This window comes from Humulus lupulus, chromosome 8 (genome assembly GCF_963169125.1).
Source record: "Humulus lupulus chromosome 8, drHumLupu1.1, whole genome shotgun sequence".
NCBI lineage: Eukaryota > Viridiplantae > Streptophyta > Magnoliopsida > Rosales > Cannabaceae > Humulus > Humulus lupulus.
The window spans coordinates 20534258-20556742 of record NC_084800.1 but is presented as its reverse complement, the minus strand read 5'-3'; positions in this window follow the sequence as shown (position 1 = coordinate 20556742).

Sequence of the window (22485 nt, the reverse complement as noted above, 5' to 3'; positions counted from 1 at the left end):
TGTTATAAAATTATTTAAAATACTTAAATATAAAAGTATAAATAAAAGAAATAGACAGAATAATAGAGAGATGTATAGAGAGAGTAAAATACTTGTGTATTATTTCAATGGGGATTGAACTCTATTCATACAGATAAATATGATCTAAGAAAATCAAGTAAGTACCACAAATACAATCAGGAATTAATGATGATATTTAAGTTTGGGTAATCGAGTGATTCTCTATTATTATGATATTTGACTAAGGAAATTCTCAATTATTATGGACATTCATATATATATATATATATATTATTTATAACACTACCTCTTGGATGTCCATAAATAATATCTATGTAATGCTCTACTACACAGGGACCGTTATACTGTGTATTTTAAATAGTGCTAAACTCGCTAAACAAGTCATTTGGTCATAACCGTGTAACTAAATGTAATTAACGGTTTAGGTTTATTTTTTTTTGTCAAAGGTACCATCGTTTCCTTAAAACGCTTACTTCATACATGGGATCCCAAAATACATTTAAAAAGGTTAACTACAATTAAAAAGTTACAACCAGTCGATGTAATCGACAAAATAGGGTTTGACCCAAGTTCCTCATTAAAACCTCGACCGTGATAGTCGAGCAGCCGCATATGTACACATCGTCACCTAAGCTCTCCAACTCAAGGAAGGTCCAGCTTTCTTTTCCCCTTACCTACACCACATAGCACCCGTGAGCCTATGCTCAACAAGAAAACTTAAACATGATTATAAGCAGTTAATAACATGTTACCAAATCATAATAAGCATGTCTAGCAGTAATAACCCATCCATATAAATGACTACAGCATCATATGGGTCAATAGCCCAAGATAAATGATCAATGAATCATATTGGGGTCAAATACCAAAAATACATGATTATGGAATCATATTGTGGATCAGTGCCCTAATACATGATTAATAAATCATAGTGGGGGTTCAACATCCTAAGTGTAACATCCCGAATTTGATATTAAGGCAGAGTGCCTTGGATACTGTGCCTGGAGGGCCTAATTCGGATATTATGAGCAAGTAACGGATTTTATGCATGATGACGTGTTATAAATGAATTATGTGATAAGGTGATTAGACATGCATGTTTGTGTGTATTAAATATGCATGTGGGCCCATTTATGTGAATAGGGGCGTGTTTGTAATTTTGGCCCGTTGAGGGCATAAATGTAGATATACATGTGTTTTGAGTGAGACCCTGATACGGTCATTTTTGTTCTAATATTTGTTAAGTTTTTCTATGCTTGGATGGTGTTATGATAGCATTTTTAATAGTTTTAACTAAGTTTTGTGATTCTATAACATATTTTCTACGTTGCGTTTTATGATGATAAATCTGACATTTTGATGGTAAGTGTAGTTAAAATAAAGTTTTAGGAGTATTCAAAGCTTTCGGGATTGAAATGTGGAAGTGGTGGCAGCGTGGAAGCTATCTAAGGTGAAGAATTGAAGAGTTTAGAGGTAGACCGCGGCACTTTAAGTGGAAATTGCACTTTCAGAATTTTTCTTCCAGACAGGCCGCTGCGCATAAAAATCAGGCCGCTGCGCGAAAATTTTAGGCCGCTGCCTGAGGGACAGATTTAGGCACAGTTTTTGTTCTAGGCCGCGGCTCGCGATGTCGTTTTCAGATTTTTTATTTCTTTTTAATTAGAATTTAATTGAGACTATAAATAATTATTAGGGTTAATTTTAGATTAAGTTTTGATTACGGTTTAGAGAGAAAAAGAGACTCTGATGGGGCTGGAGAGAAGACTACAACGCGACAACAATCTTGTTCATCCATCTAGTTTCTTTTCTTTCCTTAACCTCTATAATTTTAATTATGATTATGTTTGTGATTATGATTACAATTATGGAGTAGATTCTTTTTAGGTTGAGGGTTAATTCAAAACCCAAGACATGAATTTTTGATTATTGATAATAAATATTGTTCTTCAATTTCTCTCAATATTAGATTGTTTCTATTTTTCCAATTGAATGTTATGAATTTTGTGATTTCTTGTTAGGTGGCCAACTAATTAAGGTGTTACATTGTTCAATTGTCATCTTAGAATTACTACTCACCTAATAGTTTAGGATTCTAAGTGTGTGTGATAAATTGCAATTGATAGTTAAGTCAAAAGAATTGTTGATTGTGATGAAAAATAGAACCTAGGTTAAATGAATTATATGCTTCATTAATTTATTGCCTAGATTAACTTATTTCCATAGAACTTAATGCTTTATCTAAGTTAAATAGATTGTATGCTTCATAGATTTATTGCTTAGATAAAAGAGTTAATTATTGAGCGCTTCGCCTTGATTACTTATAATAGGGAGACTGGGATAATTTACTGCTTTAGCATTATCTGCGGGGTTAATAGTTTAATTGAGAAATTGGAATAATATTTATTATTAATGATTAGGAATGATTGTTGAGGGTGGAGATTAACCTTTAACTGCTTCTTAATATCGTAATATCCATCTTTAATTGCTTTCTAGTTTATGCTATTTAATTTTGAGTTAAAAATCAAAATCTCCTTTTAAGTTTTAGTGTTAATTCTTGAATAATAAAGTGAACGATAGTCCTCGTGGGTTCGATCTGTGCTTGCTATTATACTAAAATAATTGGAAGTATTGAAAGAAAAATCATTGTTAAATTTGTGTGGTATACGACAGCCATCAGACCCCAGTGCTATAGGGATATATTTGAGATGTGTGGTCCGAGACGATCCTAGGGAGCAGTTTAGTATAATAGTCATAACGGGGTCAGATACCCGGCTTGGGGTGAGCCTAGGTGTAACGCCCTAAACTCCAGGGACTGTTACGGTGTACAATTTGAACAATGCTAAACTCGCTAATCAAGTTATTTGATCATAATTGTGTAAGTAAGTATGATTAGCAGTTTAGGGTTAAAATTTTGGTTAAGATATAACGTTTCACTAAAACGTTTACTGTATACATTGGGATCCCAAAAATATAATTTAAAGGTTAATTACAAGAAAGTATTTACAACCAGCCGACCTAAGCGGCAAAATAGGGTTTAACCCTAGTTCATTTTTCAACCCTTGGTCGTGGCGGTTGAGCAGCCGCATATGTACACATCGTCACCTAAGTTCTCTAACTCAAGGATGGTCCAGCTTTCTTTTGCCTTTACCTGCACCACATAGCACCCATGAGTCGAAGCCCAGCAAGAAAACCCAATATGCTCATGAGCAGTAATAACATGTCATCAAAGCATAATGTGCATGCCTAGCAATAATAGCCTTAATCATGCATGCAAACAAGTTCAGATAATGACGAGGGATTCATGATGAGGAATCCTGCCCTCCTGAATGGATGACTATCAAGTCAATCCTAATCAGATGAGTGATTTAACACTTTGTGATTCTGTTAACCATAATGAGTGACTGACGAGCAAGTCACTACGGGGCTCAGCACCCACAGCCATGTGACGACGCAGTCACTTGGGCCTTCTGGCCCTGACTCTAATCAAATGAGTGACTGATGGGTAGTCACTAACTTATACAGATGAGTAGTCACTACGGGCTTAACACCCATAGCCATGTGACAAAGCAGTCACCTGGGCCTTCTGGCCCTGGCTCTAAGTGACTAGCCATAGGCTAGACAAGTGCTTTTAGTTTTCATCGAACTTGAGGTCAATCTGGCATTAATGATCACGATGAGTCATTCAATGCAGATGTCAATTAGATCTAATCTTTTTCGGCTTGCATTAAACACGCTAAGGCTGTTCTTAACTTATTAGTCAATACCATGTGACCAGTGCTCAATACTATTGTCGAACTTGACTCATGAGTCACAGCTTCATAGTTAATACTGACACCATTGCCAATTCTGACTAATTAGTCAGTGCCACGCACAAGTAAGCAATGCTACCATGCATATATCATATGTCAAATATCCAAATGTAGGGCATTCAACATGCTTACTTAACAGTTGCTAGGATAATTATGATCATGCATAAACATAGAGACTCAAGCTCTCATCAATCTCATATTCAACATTCATGGCATGCCCTAATCACATGTTTCTTGTGCATCACATACTGGGTGCAGTTTTCTTACCTCTGGTTCGAGCGAGAAATTAATAATTGAACAACCCTTGAGAACGATCGATCATTTGATCCCTTAGCGGTCACCTAGTCATAACAAATTATAACTTCCATTAATGAAAATCAACAATGAGAGGGTTTTGATCTAAACCTCACTCCCGGGACCACAAATTGTACCCAAATGGTGAGTAGATTTGGTCCCGAGCCTTAGGAATTGAAACCCCGAGCCAAAAACCCTCAAAAATGCCCAAAATAGGAATCTGAAGAAAATAGGGCAGATCACCCTGGTTTTTCCCCTCATTCGAATCCTCCATTTCCAACCTGAAAAACAAGCTTCCAAACTCCATTTAAACCCCCAAATGAACCCAAATACCATCTACACATGACCTAAGCATCATAACCTAAGCAACCTTAGCCAAAAACTCCCATTGAAACTCAACTTTCAAACCAAAACCCAACTGAAACTCAAATAGAAAAACAGAGCAAGAACTAAGGTTTTAATGGCCAGAAACTCACCTCAATCTCAGCTTAGAACCCTCTTCAATGGTGGAACACAACCCTAGATTGTCAAAGCTTGGTTCCTCAAAAGAAGCCTCAAAATCCAAAGAGAAATGGAGAGGAAATGATGATCGGTTGAAGAAGGAGAAGGTGCTCTATTTTGGTTAACTTCCACAGCCATATAATGACTAATATATATCCTTTAGGGTGAAAAGACTAAAATACCCTTAGGTCATTTCAAATCCCTTTAAGGCCACCAAGGGCAAAATCGTCATTTCCCGCCTATTTCGTTAATCATAATTAACACCCTCCAATTCTCATTATTCTCAAATGCTAATAAATCATATCTCATTACCCTTTAATTCCCGGTAATGTTCTAATCCTCAAATCACCCCGAGACTCACCCCAAGCCCCGAAACTAACCCCGTTATGACCAGACCAATAACTTGCATTCAAAGATCGCCTCATGTCGAATGGCTCGAACAAATTCACATATAATGTGGTGTTATCCTTAATTCACCAACATGCATGAAAATACACAATTACGCCCTCAATGGGCCAAATTACCAAAATGCCCTTATAATTAAAAATGAACCCATATGCATTTATCATCATATTATAATATAATTCACATAAACCTGCATATAATCATTTAATGGCATAATAAATCAATTATGACCCTCCCGGCCTCCTAATCAAGGTCTTAAACCTTATTAGGGATTTCGGGGCATTACACTAGGGGTATTTTGAGAACTTGGCATGTGCATGGGGTTTTCCGAGTAGCAGGTAATTATTAGCAAATATTTGGGTATGTTGGGAATAAATGGGAATTTATTAGGAACATTTGAGGAATTAACGAGATATGGAAAATCACGGGATTGCCCTTGGTGGCATTAAGACATTAAAGATGGACATGGGGACATTTTGGTCCTTTGGCCAAGGGATAGACCTAACCATAGAATGACTCAGCCATTCTGAATAAGTGTAGAACATAAGGGAAACACTTAGAAGGAACAAAAAAAAAACATAACTCATCAGTTGTGCCTTACTCTCTCTCTCTCTCTTGGCTCTTTCTTCCTCTCTTGGTGGCTTAGGCAGTTTTGGAGAAATTTTGGTGGTGAGGCTCTGAATTGAAGGTTTGGAAGCTTGGAGACTGAGGAGTCAAGCTGGGATCAGCTGAGGATGAGTTTAGAGTTGTCATCTATAGAAGGGGTAAGTGAATTCCCATGCTTCTTTATTGAATTGTAAGTTTGGTATTGGTGTTCTTGAGTTTCAAACTCAAGGTTTGAATTTTGGGTTGTGATGAGATTTTGGCTTAGCTATTAGTATGGTTGTGTTGTCTGTGGAATTTGGGAAAGTTTGAGAGACTTAATTTTGGCTTTATTTTATGTCTAGGGTGGACTTTTTGATAAATTGAGTTCAGGGAAAACGTAGAAAATGGTGAGGTTTCTAGGTTTTGGGGCTCGCGCTGCCGCCGCCCTGTTCTTCAGGCTCCGTGACCTGTGTGTTCGAAGAGGATGGAAAGCCTCTGTCTGCCAGGCGCGTCGCGGTGCAGGGTGTAGCGCGTCGCGGCCTGTGTCCCTCAACAAAGAGGCATTTTGCCTCTGACTTGGGCGCACTGTACTGGGTCGCGACTTAAATGTGAGATGTTTGCCATTTGAGGGTTTTAAGTTCGGGAACTCAAACGTTAGGGCTCGGGAAGGATTTTACTACCTGGTTTGGTAGAATCCAAGGTCCTCGAGGCTAGCATGTTATTCCAAAGGCTTTTAATTGATTTAGATCATGATGGATATTTATTAATACATTGTGACTAGGTCTTATCACTCAGGCTCAGGATTAGGGTCATCCTCGGGATCGCTTTGGGTTGTCAGCTCGGGACACCAGGTAAGAGAACTGTTTGCACCCGTAGAGCTATGTGGTGTATTGTACTGTATGTATTATTTATAGTTATTATTTCATACATGGGATCATGACTGATCGGCAAGGGGCCGAGATCGGCGTTAAGCATGTTGAATGATGGTCGCCGGGGTGAGACCCTCATGGGTGTTGTAAACACTTGTTTGGTTAGGATCGTGGAGCCGGGAGCGGCAAGGGGCCAAGATCGGCATTAAGCGTGTTGAATGCTGGATGCTAGGGCGAGACCCTCATGGGTGTTGTAAACACCTGTTCGACTAGGACCGTGGAGCCGGGAGCAGCAAGGGGCCGAGATCAGCGTTAAGCATGCTGAATGCTGGCCGCTAGGGCGAGACCCTCAAGGGTGCTGTACACACCCATTCGGCTGGGACCGCGGACTTGGTGCCTAGTAACGCACCCCGATCGGCGAAGGTCGTTATTGTAGTATTGAGTTGTTGTATTATTATGTTGCTGTGCTGTCTTACTGTGTTGGGTTATTGTACTACCGTGTTATGGTACTGATGTGTTATTGTATTGTTGTACTATTAGGCTGTTATGCCATTGTGCTTTTGAGTTGTTCTACTGTTGTGTCATTGTGCATTATAATATGATTTGGTATCTGTTTGTTGCTCTGATTAAGTATGTTTCGTTGAGGTATATTGTTATTGTATGTTGTGCTTGAAGTTCTCTTGTTGGGCCTTGGCTCACGGGTGCTATGTGGTGCAGGTAAGAGCAAGGAAATTGAGTTGAACAACCATGAGTTAGAGGGCATGGAGCGGTGTGTACATGTTTGGCCTACTTGGCCACCATGGCTAGGGATTATTTTAAGGAACAATGGTAAACATTTGATTTTGTCGCTTAGGTTGACTGTACCGTACTTTTGGATTGTAAATTTATTTCAAAATAGTGCTTTGGGATCCCAATGTAACATTTTTACGAATTTCAATGAAATACCAACTTTTTGTACTTAATGTTTTATTAAATGAGTCTTTATTTTTATTCAATCGCACTTTTCAACCTAAACCTTGATTAGCGAGCTATTGGCACATTTATAAATCACATGGTAACGACTCTAAGGAAGTAGAGCGTTACACTAGGATATGGGACTAATGAGTCACCCCGAGGCCCATTACCTATCCTCTGTATAACCAGCCTTGTAGTTGGTCCAGCGTACATGGCGCTCGAGTTTTCTCACGACCAATAGGTCGGTCAAGCGTATGATGATCTCCTGGTTAGGCATAACCATATCGACCAGCGTTTACTGCACTATTTCCGTCCTTGACTAATAAGTCAATGCTTTACGACCAGCACTCAGCGTGCTAAGACCATTCTTTACCAATAAGTCAATGCTTTACAACTAGCACTCAGCGTGCTAAGGCTGTCCTTGACTAATTAGTCAATGTTTTACGACCAACACTCAGTGTGCTAAGGCCGTCCTTGACTAATAAGTCAATGCTTTACGATTAGCACTCAGTGTGCTAAGGTCATTCTTTACTCATAAGTCAAGTCTGGGGCCCAGCCCTACCATAGGATACGAGACTAATAAGTCACCCTGGGGCCCATTGCCCTATCCTCTGTATAACTAACCTTGGAGTTGGCCCATCATACCTGGCACTATAATTTTCCACAACCAATAGGTCGGTCAAGCGTATGATACACTCCTGGTTAAGCATAACCATATCGACCAGCATTCAATGCGCTATTGCTGCCCTTGACTGATAAGTCAATGATTTATGACCAACGCTCAGCGCTATTGCATTTCTTGACTAATAAGTCAATGTTTTACGATCAGCACTCATCGTTATTGTCGTCCTTGACTAATAACTCAAGCATTTCTCAATAAGATATTGCAAACAGGCATATATCATATGTCAAATATCAAAATATAAAGCATTCAATATGCATAATCAACCATCACATGCATAATCATAATCATGTACATTCTCAGGCATCCATGCCTTATTCATATTCCTGATTAACAATTCGACCCAAGCCATAATCACATGTACCACATACTGGGTGCAGTTTTCTTACCTTTAGTCCAAGCACAGGTTACCGGTAACGCCCTACTTCCTTAGAGTCGTTACTAAGTGAGTTTTGAACGCGCATTTAAACTCGTTAATCGAGGTTTTAAGTCAAAAGTGTAATCAAATCATAGAGAGAGAAATAAACTTTGAAAATAATTCCATTTACTAAAAAAACATAAAGTGTTCGACACTTGGGATCCCAAAATACTGTTTAGAAATATTTAAAACATCTAAGTACAAACCAAGTCGACTAGACAACAAAATCTAGGTTTTAATACAATAATCTCTCAAAACCACTGGCTGTGGCAGCCAGACAGGCCAAACATGTACGCGCCGCTTTACGCTCTCCGTACTCATGGTTGGTCGACTTTCCCCTTGCCCTTACCTGCACCACAGACCACCCGTGAGCCAAAGCCCAGCAAGAAAACCCTCACAAGCAGACAACATATGCACAACAAACACTTAGCATATAAACAGGCCATCAATAGGCTAAACACATACGGCCAAGCCGTCCCAGGCGCTTTACCAGGCCCTGGGTTCGCGGTCCACACCGTGAGGATATCCCAAGTATCCTTTAGGGTCTCGCCTTGGCAACTTGCACTCCACGTGCTCAACTGTAACGCCCAAACTCCAGGGACCACTACAGGGCACATTGCAAACAGTGCTAAACTCGCTAATCGAGTAGTTTGGCCATAAACGTGTAACTAAGCATGATTAGCAGTTTAGGGGTTAAAAACTTTGGTTAGGGTATAACATTTCACTAGAACGTTTACTGTATACATTGGGATCCCAAAAATATAATTTCAGAGTTTATTACAAGAAAGTGTTTACAAAAATATAATCTAGGTGTTAGTACTTCTTTATCTGTTGATAATCCACATGTTCTTCGAATATGTTGTTTCATTGATCTCAGTCACACATTCTCCATTTGCTTCATGAATTGCAAGTATCTCATCATAATTTGAAGTTGCCTCCCTAAAAACCTTGTCAGGAAAACCTAGTAGAACAAAATCTGAACTAAGGAAACAAAGAGTGCAACATGTATATATCTACCCCTCATGCAAATATTCACGGTAACTTTGGTGATTAGATATCTTATATGATTTTCATTGTAATTATAAATCACCACTTTCAAATATCACCATAAATTATCTATGACCACACATTCATTATAACTCTTCTAAAGCATGTGTGTGGAATGGAACATCAATATTTATTCAACATATTAGGTCATTCATGTATATATAACTTTGTTCGTTATTATATAATATCAACAGAGTTATAAATATGTATCATATTTGTAGATATTCATTATACATGACTACGTTCAACCCAAAATTTGAATTTAAAATATGATCACACAAATGAATATCTTCGATAATATCAATTTTCATTTGCAATAAATATGGTACTTCGAGGCCATATATTTGTTGCATTCTCGTTACACGTTCTTTAATTTCTACATCAAGTGATCATATACATTATGATTCTTTATGCATATGAAATAATAAATTGTTCTTCAATATTCTATAAAATAATAAGAAGCTCTTCAGGAGCCTTTTACAATGTATAAACTACAAATTCATATTGCATAGACAATCTTACTTATAATTTCAAATAATTATTCACCTACATATCTTTAATTCATACAAATACATTTGTTATATAATGTGTGCGACTTTGAATATATATATATATCTTAAGACATGTTGAATTCTTCTGGAATTTCTTTAGGTAAGACATATTTCAGGTTCTCATATTGTTAGGAGCTCCAAATAAATAACTTTTGTTGCAACGTTTATGCGACACATATCAATTCTTTTAAAACATATATTCCAAGCTATAATCAAATTTTGATTATATTTTATCAAAATAATAAACATATGTCTTATTTTAACCAATCTCATGTCTATGAAAAGTTTGTACAACAATGCATTTTGTGTACAAATATATAAGATTCTCATTTAAATTACCTTTTATTGTACAAATATTTATTTGTACACCCTACTGGTTTTACTTCACTTTATGTGAGTAAATTTTATACTGTCTGGATTGCGTCATATGACTTTGGCCAAAACTATACGCACATCGATAATTCTTGACGAATTTAATATCATGATCTTTGTTATATCATATTAGTTTATTGCCTATATGCAAACATTTAGTATTGCCGACAATAATTCATAATATAATAATTTCCTCCCATATTGACATAACTTATAAAGATCTCTTTATTTTCAATATATTTTCAAATATGTATATTATTTATAGGTACCTATATAACCACTTCAAGTGCTTCAATTATAATCAAATTTGTAATATCTATAACTTCTTTAGAGACTCTCTTCTGGAGTACAATTTTTATTTAATGTTCAAATTATCAATACTTTATAATAGTAAGACATCTTCATAAGTACCTCTTGCTTACAATATCTTCAGGACGAACCAAATGAACATTTATTTTCATAATTTCTACTTTGTTCACTTACGCTTCAAGCGTTATTAGGCTCATTCTAACTCAATTTAAATAATATTGATTTGTAGTTGGCATATATATATGTATGATTTTGTCATTTTGAACTTCTAGTTCTTATTTTGTGCAAGGATTTTTTTTCAAAACATTCATCGATTCAATTGTATTTCTCTCCCCATGATCAAGAAATTTCAATAAAAATTAATACAACATGTAGGGATTTTAATATATCACAATAAATCAATATTGTTCAAACTCATATATATTATTGGGTCATGGAACTTCAGGTTTAATAAATCACAATTATGAACTTTTTTTATTTTCAAGAATGAGTCATATATATGTATAATTAGATATACACAAACTTATAGTTTTTGTAAGCCCATGATCAAATGATCTTATCACGTCGATAAAAAGTTATGCAATATAAATTTAACAATGATTCAAGAATGCAAAGAGAATATAATCAAACACTCATTATCAAAATAATTTTCAGAATAATTATGAAAAGTTTGAAAAATGAATGCAATAACATTCTAATGAGTAAGAAATTTAACAATAAAGTTGCACAAGTTAAAATCTTATTAGAAAATAAAATATTTGAAAACTAGTTGAAATATACATATATACATATTTTTTTTAAATTAAAATATATTCAAATTTATTTTCACTTTCGATGTGCAAAATATATATACATATTTTCTTGAGCACCATATAAGAATTAATAATGAAAAAAAATCTTCTAGTTTTTCATTAAAGTTTAGGGAAATTATTTACATTTTATTGCATATGATTGATCATGTCAAAACCATTCAATTAATAAACTTCAGGTTCACTATACTTTGTATTTCACTAAAATTTTCAACATATACATAATCACTATAAGTTTTATTTTTATTTTTATACTAGAGAATAAAATAATTTCAATATCCTTCAAAACATATAATAGTATTGACTATTCAGGAGTCTCCATTCATTTTTGTAATATTATGTTTAACAACATTATATTTTACAATTTTCTCTATCCAATGGTGTGTGGGCTTAAAAGCAAATTTTTTTTTAATATATAAACAACTTCATCATTCATTCAATAGCCAAATAGATATAATCATAATATGAAGATATCTCTTTTTTTTTCTTTCTTATTTCTTTCCAACAAGCAGTCAAATTTATTAATGAAATAAATCATTCCTCATTCTTATAACTTGATATATTATATATTATAATTAAATGTATGACTGGTACATATAATTGTTGGGAATAAATTTTACAAGATCGTAAATATTTTCATATATGTTTCATATATTAAACAAATTAACAAATAAAACAACCTAGAAACATGTTTCTAATGAATTTCATTAAGTAAATCAAATAACAGAGTTTAAGAATATTACTTTTACGCAGCAGATATTGAGACTCATTCCTTCACTCTTTCTAACCCTTTTTTTTTATGTCACAGAGTAATGACAAGAGAGTGAACTGAATTTTCAAACTACGCAGTCTTCCACAATTTCCTTTGATCACCTAGATTAGAGTGGGTAATTTTCAACATATGAGATGGGGAAATTATAGAGAAAAAGAGAAAGGATATGAGCGGCTACAATAGGTCTCTTGAGTCTATGCTTTTACTTTTTTCACCTCACTACTTTTTTTATTACAAAACCCTAGACTTAAGTATCTATTTATAACGGTTAATTCAATTTAATTAAATAATTAAAATAAACCATTATTAAATAAATAAATAAATATAATATGTATATTATATACATTGATTTCGTATATTATGAAATCTTTAAAGTTTTATTAAAACTTTATATATATAATTATGAAATCTTTTCCACAATTTCCTTTGATCACCTAGATTAGAGTGGACAATTATCAACACATGAAATGAGAAAATTATAAAGAAGAAGAGAAAGGATATGAGTGGCTACAATAGGTCTCTTGAGTCTATGCTTTTGCTTTTTTCACCTCACTACTTTTGTTATTACAATACCCTAGACTTAAATACCTATTTATAACGGTTAATTCAATTTAATTAAATAATTAAAATAAAACAATTATTAATTAATTAAATAAATATAATATAATATGTATATTATATACATTGATTTCGTATATTATGAAATCTATAAAATTTTATTAAAACTTTATATATATTATTATAAATATATTTAAACAATAATTAACTAATTAAATTATTTATTCAAATCAACTAATTATAATTTGAATTTTGATTTAATACTATTTATCAATTTGACACCAATTTATCATAATTAATAAATTTGCTCAAACTTCTCTTTCTTCTCTAAATTCCACATCTTAGTAAAACTGTCCAAAATTGACACAAAACAATTTTGACAATCCTAATTGATAATTAAATCAATTAATCGAGACTATCTAGATGACTTCATCAAAGACATTGTGGGGACCATGGATTCATGAATTCAAGCTCCAATAAGTTACCGTAAAATTATTATTGAATAATTTCACTACCTTATTAATTCCTCGTGACTCCACTAAAGACTCGGAATTGCACTCTTGAACTCATTGAACACTCTACACTTAAAATTAAATATGTTATCCATTGTTACAACTATAATTTGTCATTCAATCCTTTATAGATGATCTACAACTGAGTCGGGTACAAATTACCATTTTACCCTTAATTGTATTTTATCCTTGTTTACCCAAAGACGGCTGCTGATGACGTGGCAGAGATTTCTCACATGCGGTTGACACGTGGCAGAGTCAAAATAAGGAGGTGCTGTTCGATTATCGACCAGCAACCCGTTGCTTCGTCAAACCTCACGATTAGGTGCGACCAGGCTGATCATATGTTTCGGTTTATTTCCTTAAAAGATTGTAATCTTATAAAAACTACGTTGATTATTTCATCTTTATTGCCTTGATACGCAGATATTAAGAATATTTAAGGCCCACTGGCCCATGTAACCCTCCTTGAGCCTATAAATATGCATGAAATAACTCAAGGAAGGGACTTTTGACCTTTGAATCTTTTTCCTGAATACTGAGAGAAAGAACATACAGTGCAATTATCCATCGTCTTGTTGTAATTCTCCCAAGGTTTGTGAAACTCAAGAACCCTAGTTCTTTGATCACGGCATTGGGATTCAATATTAATAATAGCACTAAGTGGACGTAGGTCATTACCATTCATTGGGTCCGAACCACTATAAATCGTTTGTGTCTATTATTTACCATTAGATTTTATTCTTGATTATTATCTCATTTCTTGTCGTATTTTTTGACTCTGTGTCGTTGGCCAAATCGAGGGTCAACAATCCTTAAATACCATTAAGTTCCTTGTAAATGATATTTCCGTTAACTTTAATCACGGAAATGAGTACTCAATCATTTAACTTGTTGAACCAAGCTATAAGGTGATCGTCATTTCACTTATTGTTAGAAGCTATAGATGTTCATATATATGATTAACACTCCCGCCCAATAATACTACCAAGTCCCCAAGATGTAAGTATGGGCTAGTCTGTAGCGTAAGTTGGTAACGAACAAATCAAATGACTTGAATAATACAACCAGTTAGAATACTAACCACTCATAAATTAGATTGAATTGACTTATGGTCAACTTTATGATATGACTATATTAGATAATAACGTTACATTTACTTATCTATCTAAAGTCGATATTTGTCTCGTCTGATGTAACAAATACATCTGATCTTATCTACTTTGCTAATGTTCTGGAAAGAACATAACACTACAATGTGTAAGTAGACCATATCGTAGATTAGCAAGTGAGTGTAAATCATGTGCACTGACTAATCTTAGGACTAACTTATTTTTGAACATATAATGATATTTATATTCCATTGTGATTACGTCACTATAAATATGATTAGCTATATGATCATGATTTAATAGAAGTTTATATTAACCAAATAATCATGAAAATAAACACATGTGAGCGAAGTGATTGACTAAGTCAAAAATGATTTCTATTCTTTTATTGATAATTAAATGAGATTACAAAGAAATTGAGTTTTAATTAGGACATAAAACTCCAACAATAATAAGACATTTCTTCCCACATTCACAATTGGATGAAAAGTGTACGACTGGTACATAAAGATATATTTAACTTTAGCTATCAATTGTGTTAATGTTTCATCAAGAACCTTTTCAAATAATCTTTGTAGCTTTTCTAACAATCTGAAAAATATAATTGTATATATTTTTACTAATGACAAGTTTACTATAATACCAGTAATTTGGACATTCACCTCTAAGAATGTGCAATGAATAATTGACATAAGTAATGACTATATTTTTCTTATCACCAATAATTATTTAAGTATCATTCACTTATTTTTCTTATCACCAATAATTATTTAAGTACCATTCACTTCAGGAGTTCACTTAAGGGAATAATATTGAAAATACATTACTTGTTTCTCGCAAGAAAATTTACATACACAATAACATGACTTGTAACGACCCAAAATTACTAATAAGGCTTAAGGGCCTTGATTAGTGTGCTAGGAGGGCAAAATTGGAAGTCATGTGAATTAATGGTGAAAATGCATGATTATGTGAAAAGCATGCTTATATGATTATTTGGATAAATGTGATGCATGACTATGTGTATTACTATGTATGTAGGCCCTGATTAGGTTATAATGGTATATTTGTAATTTTGGCCTGTTGAGGGCATAAATGTAAATATTTGTGATAAAATGTTGAGACCACATTATTATGTGGATATATTTGTAGCTTGAGACTCGAGGCGATCCTAGTGAGCGGTTTAGCGGAAAAGTCACAGCGGGGATTTATAACCGGCTCGTGGGAGTCCGGGGGTATTTCTGAGAATTTGATAAGTATATTGGAGATTATTTGATTCTGAGGAAAATAATTGGTAATTAGTTAGGTGTCGGGATGTAAGCGGTAATTATTAGGGACACTTGCGGAATTAGCGGGAATTGGGAGTAAATGACTAAAATGCCCTTGGTATGCTTTAAGGCTTAGGATTTAATGGGAGGGAAAATTGGTCATTTGGTTTAAAATAAGAGATAAGTATTACTCTGCTTTATTGGCTTAGTGGAATGTGTTAGGAAAAATAATATTGCCTCAATGGAAATGGTAAGATAATGTTACAACTCTATGCAAAATATTACAATGGACAAGATTGATTAAATAAAGTGTTACAACTCTATAACTGAAAATACAAATACAACAAAGGAAATGAAGAAGATGATGAAGAAGAAGAGAAAAGTAAAATACAACTCAAAACAAAAGTTACAAATAAAATAAAGTGTTTGGACCAAATGAAGAGATTACAACTCTTAAACAAAATATACAAGTAAATAAAACAAGAGAATAAGAAGAAGAACAATAGAACAAAAGGAAGAACATAAACCACAAACAAACTCTCACTTACACAACCTAAGTGAAGAGGATTGGGGATCACCAACTTGAACAAGGTTTAAAACCTTTGTCCAAAAGCTTATTTCCCCATAACTCAAGCACTAAGGGATCTCTCTCAGATTTTGGAAATGCTTTATGGAATTATCAAGCCTCAAGGTGTTTCTAGCCAAGTGCTTTAGTGGATAGAAATGGTGTGTCTTACAAGTGAGCATTAGGCTCCTATTTATAGAGTTTAGAGACACCCTTTGAATTTCAAATTCCACCAACCCCCATGGCTGTTACCAATGATTAATTGGGTATTTTATGGAATTAAAATAGAGATTTGGGAGTTACTTAGCTGTTGGAATCGTTCAAAGTTGGATAAAAAACTGAAATTATAGAAGCTGTCAGCCATTAGGGCCGCGGCGCTAGTTCCAGGCGCCGCGGCCCTCAGTCAATTTCAGCAACACATTTTTTCAGTTTTTTCCAAAACGTTCCAATTTATTCCCACTTGATTTTGTAACTTCCATACACAATATGGGAGTTAAAATCACATCTCTATCAGCCATTTCTCATATGGCTTTAAGAAATTCATCTCAATATTGTGTAACAACAAATCTACACAATAATGGGTGATATTTAGGAGTTACAAATTTGTGATGAATTTGTAACACCAAATATGTTACATGTTTGGATATTTCACATATATCCAAATAATGTAACTCTCTATTATATGTTACAATATGTGATACTCCATGTCACATTTATTTAATCTAAAACATTATATTATAAAATAATATAATATTACATTATATTATAAAATAATATAACAAAATGTTTAGAAACAAGGAGAAGCTAAAGGAAAAGAAAAGAAGGAGGAAATAAAGAAGGAAAAATAGAGGACTTTTTCTCTCTGTCATTTTAGCCATTTTTCACTGTCTCTTGAGGATTTTTGGAGCTGGAATCTCAGGGAGGGCCTAAGCAAAGACTTGAGTTTATGATCCTTGAGGTGGCTAGAGGTTCAGCTGTAGGTTATACTCAATTCAGGGAAAATTTCTAGAGTTTAGTCTGAACTTTCTAACTTTGAGGAAATTGATTTTGATTTTGAACTTTGAATGAAAATTAAAGGAATTTGAGCTTTGGGAATTGAAGAGCTTAAGGCTAGAGGGGCATGGTGATAACCTAAGGTCAAATTTCTCCATTGAAGGTAACCATTTCTGGCTTTGAAGTTATGAGTTTCTGAGTTTCTGTTGAGATTTTGAGCTTCAAGCTCAATCATGGTGGTTTCTTTATTTTGGGGTGAATGTGGTTGAGTTTTGTGTGGTTGGGTCATATGGGGTGAGTTATACATGTTGGCAGGCTTGTGTTGGTGTTTGGAAGGATTTTTAGAGATTTGGCTTGGGGAAAATCGAAGGAAGGAAAAACTGGGTTTGGCTGTGCTGTGACTAGCACTGTAGCGCTAGCCTTTGGGCGCTACAGCGCTAGGCCTAGTTTTCTGGGAGCCTTTTTGGCTCTGCTTGTAGCACTATAGCTGTGACAGTCAGAATCCCGTGATCCGTAAGGGGAAAGACCGGGTAAAGTTGTGCAATCCCACGTCGCCTGGGGAAGGTCAAGTGTGATGATTCTAAGACTGTGTAGGTATAGGACTACACAGTTAAAGATGGCTTAAATGGATTGATAAATACTACCTATATCAACAAGATGCATCTTCTTTTCGGTAGCCCATCACTTGAGAACTCCAAAGTTAAGCGTGCTTGACCTGGAGTAATCTCAAGATGGGTGACGTCCTGGGAAGTTTTCCTAGGAAGCGTGCGAGTGAGGACGAAGCATGCTGGAAAGACTCGTGTTGGTTTATAGGGTCATTCTTCATTCCAAGAAGCAACCATATTAACGTGGGGCATTACAAATGGTATCATAGCCTTGACCCAGCCAGAAGTGTGGTCGACGAGGACATCAAGCTCGTAAGGGGGGGGGTGATTGTGACAGTAAGAATCCCGTGATCCGTAAGGGGAAAGACCAGGTAAAGCTGTGCAATCCCACACTGCTTGGGGAAGGTCAAGTGTGATGATTATAAGAATGTATAGGAATAAGACTATATAGTTAAAGATGGCTTAAATGGATTGACGAATACTACTTATGCCAACAAGATGCATCTTCTTTTCGGTAGCCCATCACTTGAGAACTCCAAAGTTAAGCGTGCTTGACCTGGAGTAATCTCAAGATGGGTGACCTCCTGGGAAGTTTTCCCAGGAAGCGTGCGAGTGAGGACGAAGCATGCTGGAAATACTCGTGTTGGTTTGTAGAGCCAGTCGTCATTCCAGGAAGCAGCCATATTAACGTGGGGCGTTACAATAGCACCCTCTTTGTAGCGCTATAGCGCTACCCTATTTCCAGAAGAGGATTTTTGGGTTATTTCTCAGGGTCTTTGCCCGGGGGCTTGGGGTTTGATTCCACCACCCCGTTTGGAGGAATTAGGGCTTCCTGAGGGCTAGGGATTGGTTCCGAGGGTAGGTTTTGGAATTGAAGTTCGGTATGGTTCTAATTTGTGGCTGTGACTAGGTGTATGCTAGGGCTTGGACGGGATCGTGCTTGAGGGTTGATTTCATTGAACAAGCTAGCGAAATCAAAGGTAAAAAACTGTGTAATGTCATATATCTGTGTAATGTCATAAATGGTATTATACCATGGGACAAGTGATAAACGGCCTAAGAGTGCCGGAATCAATATTTGCGCACAGGGCGCGGCTCGGCCATTGGTAGCTGAGGACAGCTTAATATTCACTGAGCTCAGTTTAAACGAGCCAGAGTCAGTGGGATAAATAGGGGGTGCGACCTAAGGGTGTCGACCCTGATTAATATGTGATTTGATTATTAATGTTAATTGATGAACTTGGTATGTTGAATGCCTGATTATATAACTGTTGTGGATTGTTGAGCATGTGGTTATGCTTATGAGTTATTTGATTGTTGGTTTGTAAATTGACTGCTTAATGGTTATGCTCTGTTATCTGGTTTCTTGCTAGGCCTAGGCTCACGGGTGCTACGTGGTGCAGGTAAAGGCAAGGGCAAGGTGAACCCGTCGTGAGTTGGAGAGCTTTGGGGTTGAATGTACATAGTCAGCTGATTGGTCGCCACGGCCGAGGAGTGATACAGTACGGGAAAAGCCTAAATGTTTGTTTTTCCCTTAGAGTGGCTAGTAGCTGTACTTTTGTTCTGAATTTTTTGTAAATTGTCTTCTAAATGTTGTTACTTTTGGGATCCCGTGTACTAAAATGTTTAAATATATGGAAAGCAATTTTTGTGACCAAAATCTTTTAACTCTAGCTCAATTATAGTTTCAGTAACACATTTTTTTAACTAAATGACTTGATTAACAAGTCTTGCACCTTTATAAATACATAGTATAACAATCTTGGCTATCCAGGGCGTTACATGACTAATATCTGGAATATCGATAATCTTTAAAATAAAATTTCATTTTCTATCATTCTCTTTAGGGAATGATGTTTAAATATTTTAAATGTACAATGTAATTGAAATACATGTTAACTTCTTCATTGTAAAATTCACATATATTCAATTCAATAATCAAATGTATTTTTACTGAATCAATTTTCCTTTTTCTTCAATTATATACAAATTATTTCATATTTTGATATTGTGATGCAATTTTCAAAAAAATACTTTTGGACTTAAAAAATTATTTCTACTTGCATCAATCATAAAACATTTCAATGTTCATTAATAAATGAAGTTGTAACATCCCAAAATTTCTAATAAGGCTTAGTGCCTTGATTAGGGTGCCGGGAGGGCATAGCTGGAGTTATACGTGATTTTATTGAATATTATGTAATTATGTGAATTGCATGAGTTAAATTATAATATGAATGATTATGCATGTTTAAGTGTATTAAATGTGCTCATAGGCTTGTTTCTGTTAAAAATACATTTTCGTAATTTTAACCCGCTGTGGGTATATCTGTAATTATATGTGTAATGCCCCGGAATCCCTAATGCGGTTTAATGGCTGGATTAGTAGGTCGGGAGGGCATATTTGTGTATTTTGGGTGCATATTGTGATTTGTGAATGAGATCCCATTATTATGGAGATATATTCGAGCTATTCGGCATGAGACAGTCTTATATTATGGATTAGCGGTTTTTTCATAACGGGGGTCTTTTATTGGGATAGTGAGTTATGAGAATGTTATTTGATGATAAATTGGGAGTTATTGAGATCAGGAGGAAATTCTGGGAATTTTGACTATAATGTCCCCGGGGGTGTTTTCGGGACCCCGAGCACTAGGTTTTATTTGAGGTTACTTAAGCTTGAAGTAGCTTGTCAGATAGAACGTACGTTAGAAAACCTCTCGTTCTTTCCTGTTAGTTCGTTTTACCGTTCGAAGTGTTTTAGAAGAAATCTCGAGTTCTAGGAGTCGGAATCAAGCGAGGATCGAGGCATAGCGATCATAGGAAAGATTAGAAGCTTCTTGACCGAAGGATTTGACGAGAAACAACCCAATCAAAGGTAATCTAAGTTTAAAGTTTTGAGTTTTTAGAGTTTCTAAGCTTAGAATTGGCTTTTGTGAATCGTTGAGTTTTTGGTTCGTTTGAGCCTTGGGATTTGATGGTTTTGGATCATTGGGAAGCTTGGGAACTTTGATTTGATGATTTGGAAGTGTTTAGGTATGTTTTTGGAGGGTTTTGGATGAAGGAGAACGTGTTTGGGAATGTCTCTAGGTTGGGGGCTGTGGCCCTAGCTCGAAGAAGCAGGTGGAGCGATTTTGCCTTTGCTGGGCGCCGCGGCCCTAGGTGTAGGGCGCTGCGACCCTTGCTCCTGGAGTGGCTGGGGGCCGCAGCCCTTGAGCAGGGTTGAGCCCGTTTGAGTGTTTTGGCCTCGGGAACTTGGTTTTGGGCCTCGGGATTGTTCCTACTACCCGAATTAGTGGGGATTGATGTCTCGGAGGCTAGATCTTGGTTTGGGAACCTTTGTTAATCATTTTATTGATGGTGTCCCATATTTGGTTATGACTAGGTGACCGCTAAAGGACTAAAGGTCAGATCATTCTCAAGGGTCGTTCTTTTATTCATTCTCGCTCAAATCAGAGGTAAGAAAACTGCACCATGTGTATGTAACATGCATGATTGTTGTTGAGGCATGTTGGTTGATAAATGTGGACATTGATTGCATATTAAATGCTAGCGAATATTGTTTACTTGTATATGGCACTGACTAGTCAGGGACACTGACCTAAGAGTCAGAAATGACATAAGCGTCCTGAACGCAGGGCCGAATGAAGATTAGATCTAATCGATATCAGCGTTGACTGACTCTAAGGCATTAATGCTAGACCGAACCTAAGGTCGATGAATCTTATAAGCGCTTGACTAGTCTAAACTAGTTACTCAGAGCCAAGGCCTAAGGCCTAGGTGACTGCTTGTCACATGGCTAGGGAACAAAGTTCCATAGTTATGACTCTAGAGTCATGAGGAAGGTTATGTTGGTGACTAGTCATCATGCACCTATCCTGTTTAACCTAGTGAAAGGTTCACTTATCTGTTAAGCCCCGGTGACCCTATCGTCACAAGGCTAAAGGGAGCTATACCCAACTTAGTGACTTTTGCGACTGTCACTCATCTGTTTTGGATTGAAAGTCCTGAATGATTATTATGATCATTGTTGATATTATATCATGTTATATTGTGTTTTCTTGTTGGACCTTGGCTCATGGGTGCTATGTGGTGCAGGTAAAGGGAAAGAAATGCTTGCCTAACCTTGAGTGGAGAGCTTAGGTGGTGATGTGTACATATGCAGCCGCTTGACCACCACGACCAAGGCGTTCTCAGAGGAACTAGGGGGTTTACCCTATTTTTGCCGCTTAGGTCGGCGGGTTTGTAAATTTGAAACAATAATGACCATTTTGAGTTGTAAATAACTTGTAAATGCTTTGATGGGCCCATGAACAATTTTATGTATTTAATAAAATATATCATTTCCTTTTTATTGTTTTTCACCTTAGCCTGTTAATAACACTTAGATGCACGTTTTTAACCAAAGGACTCGGGTAGCGGGTAAAATTTCCGGTTCACCGTAACTATTCTGGGGTAACCAGGGCGTCACAAT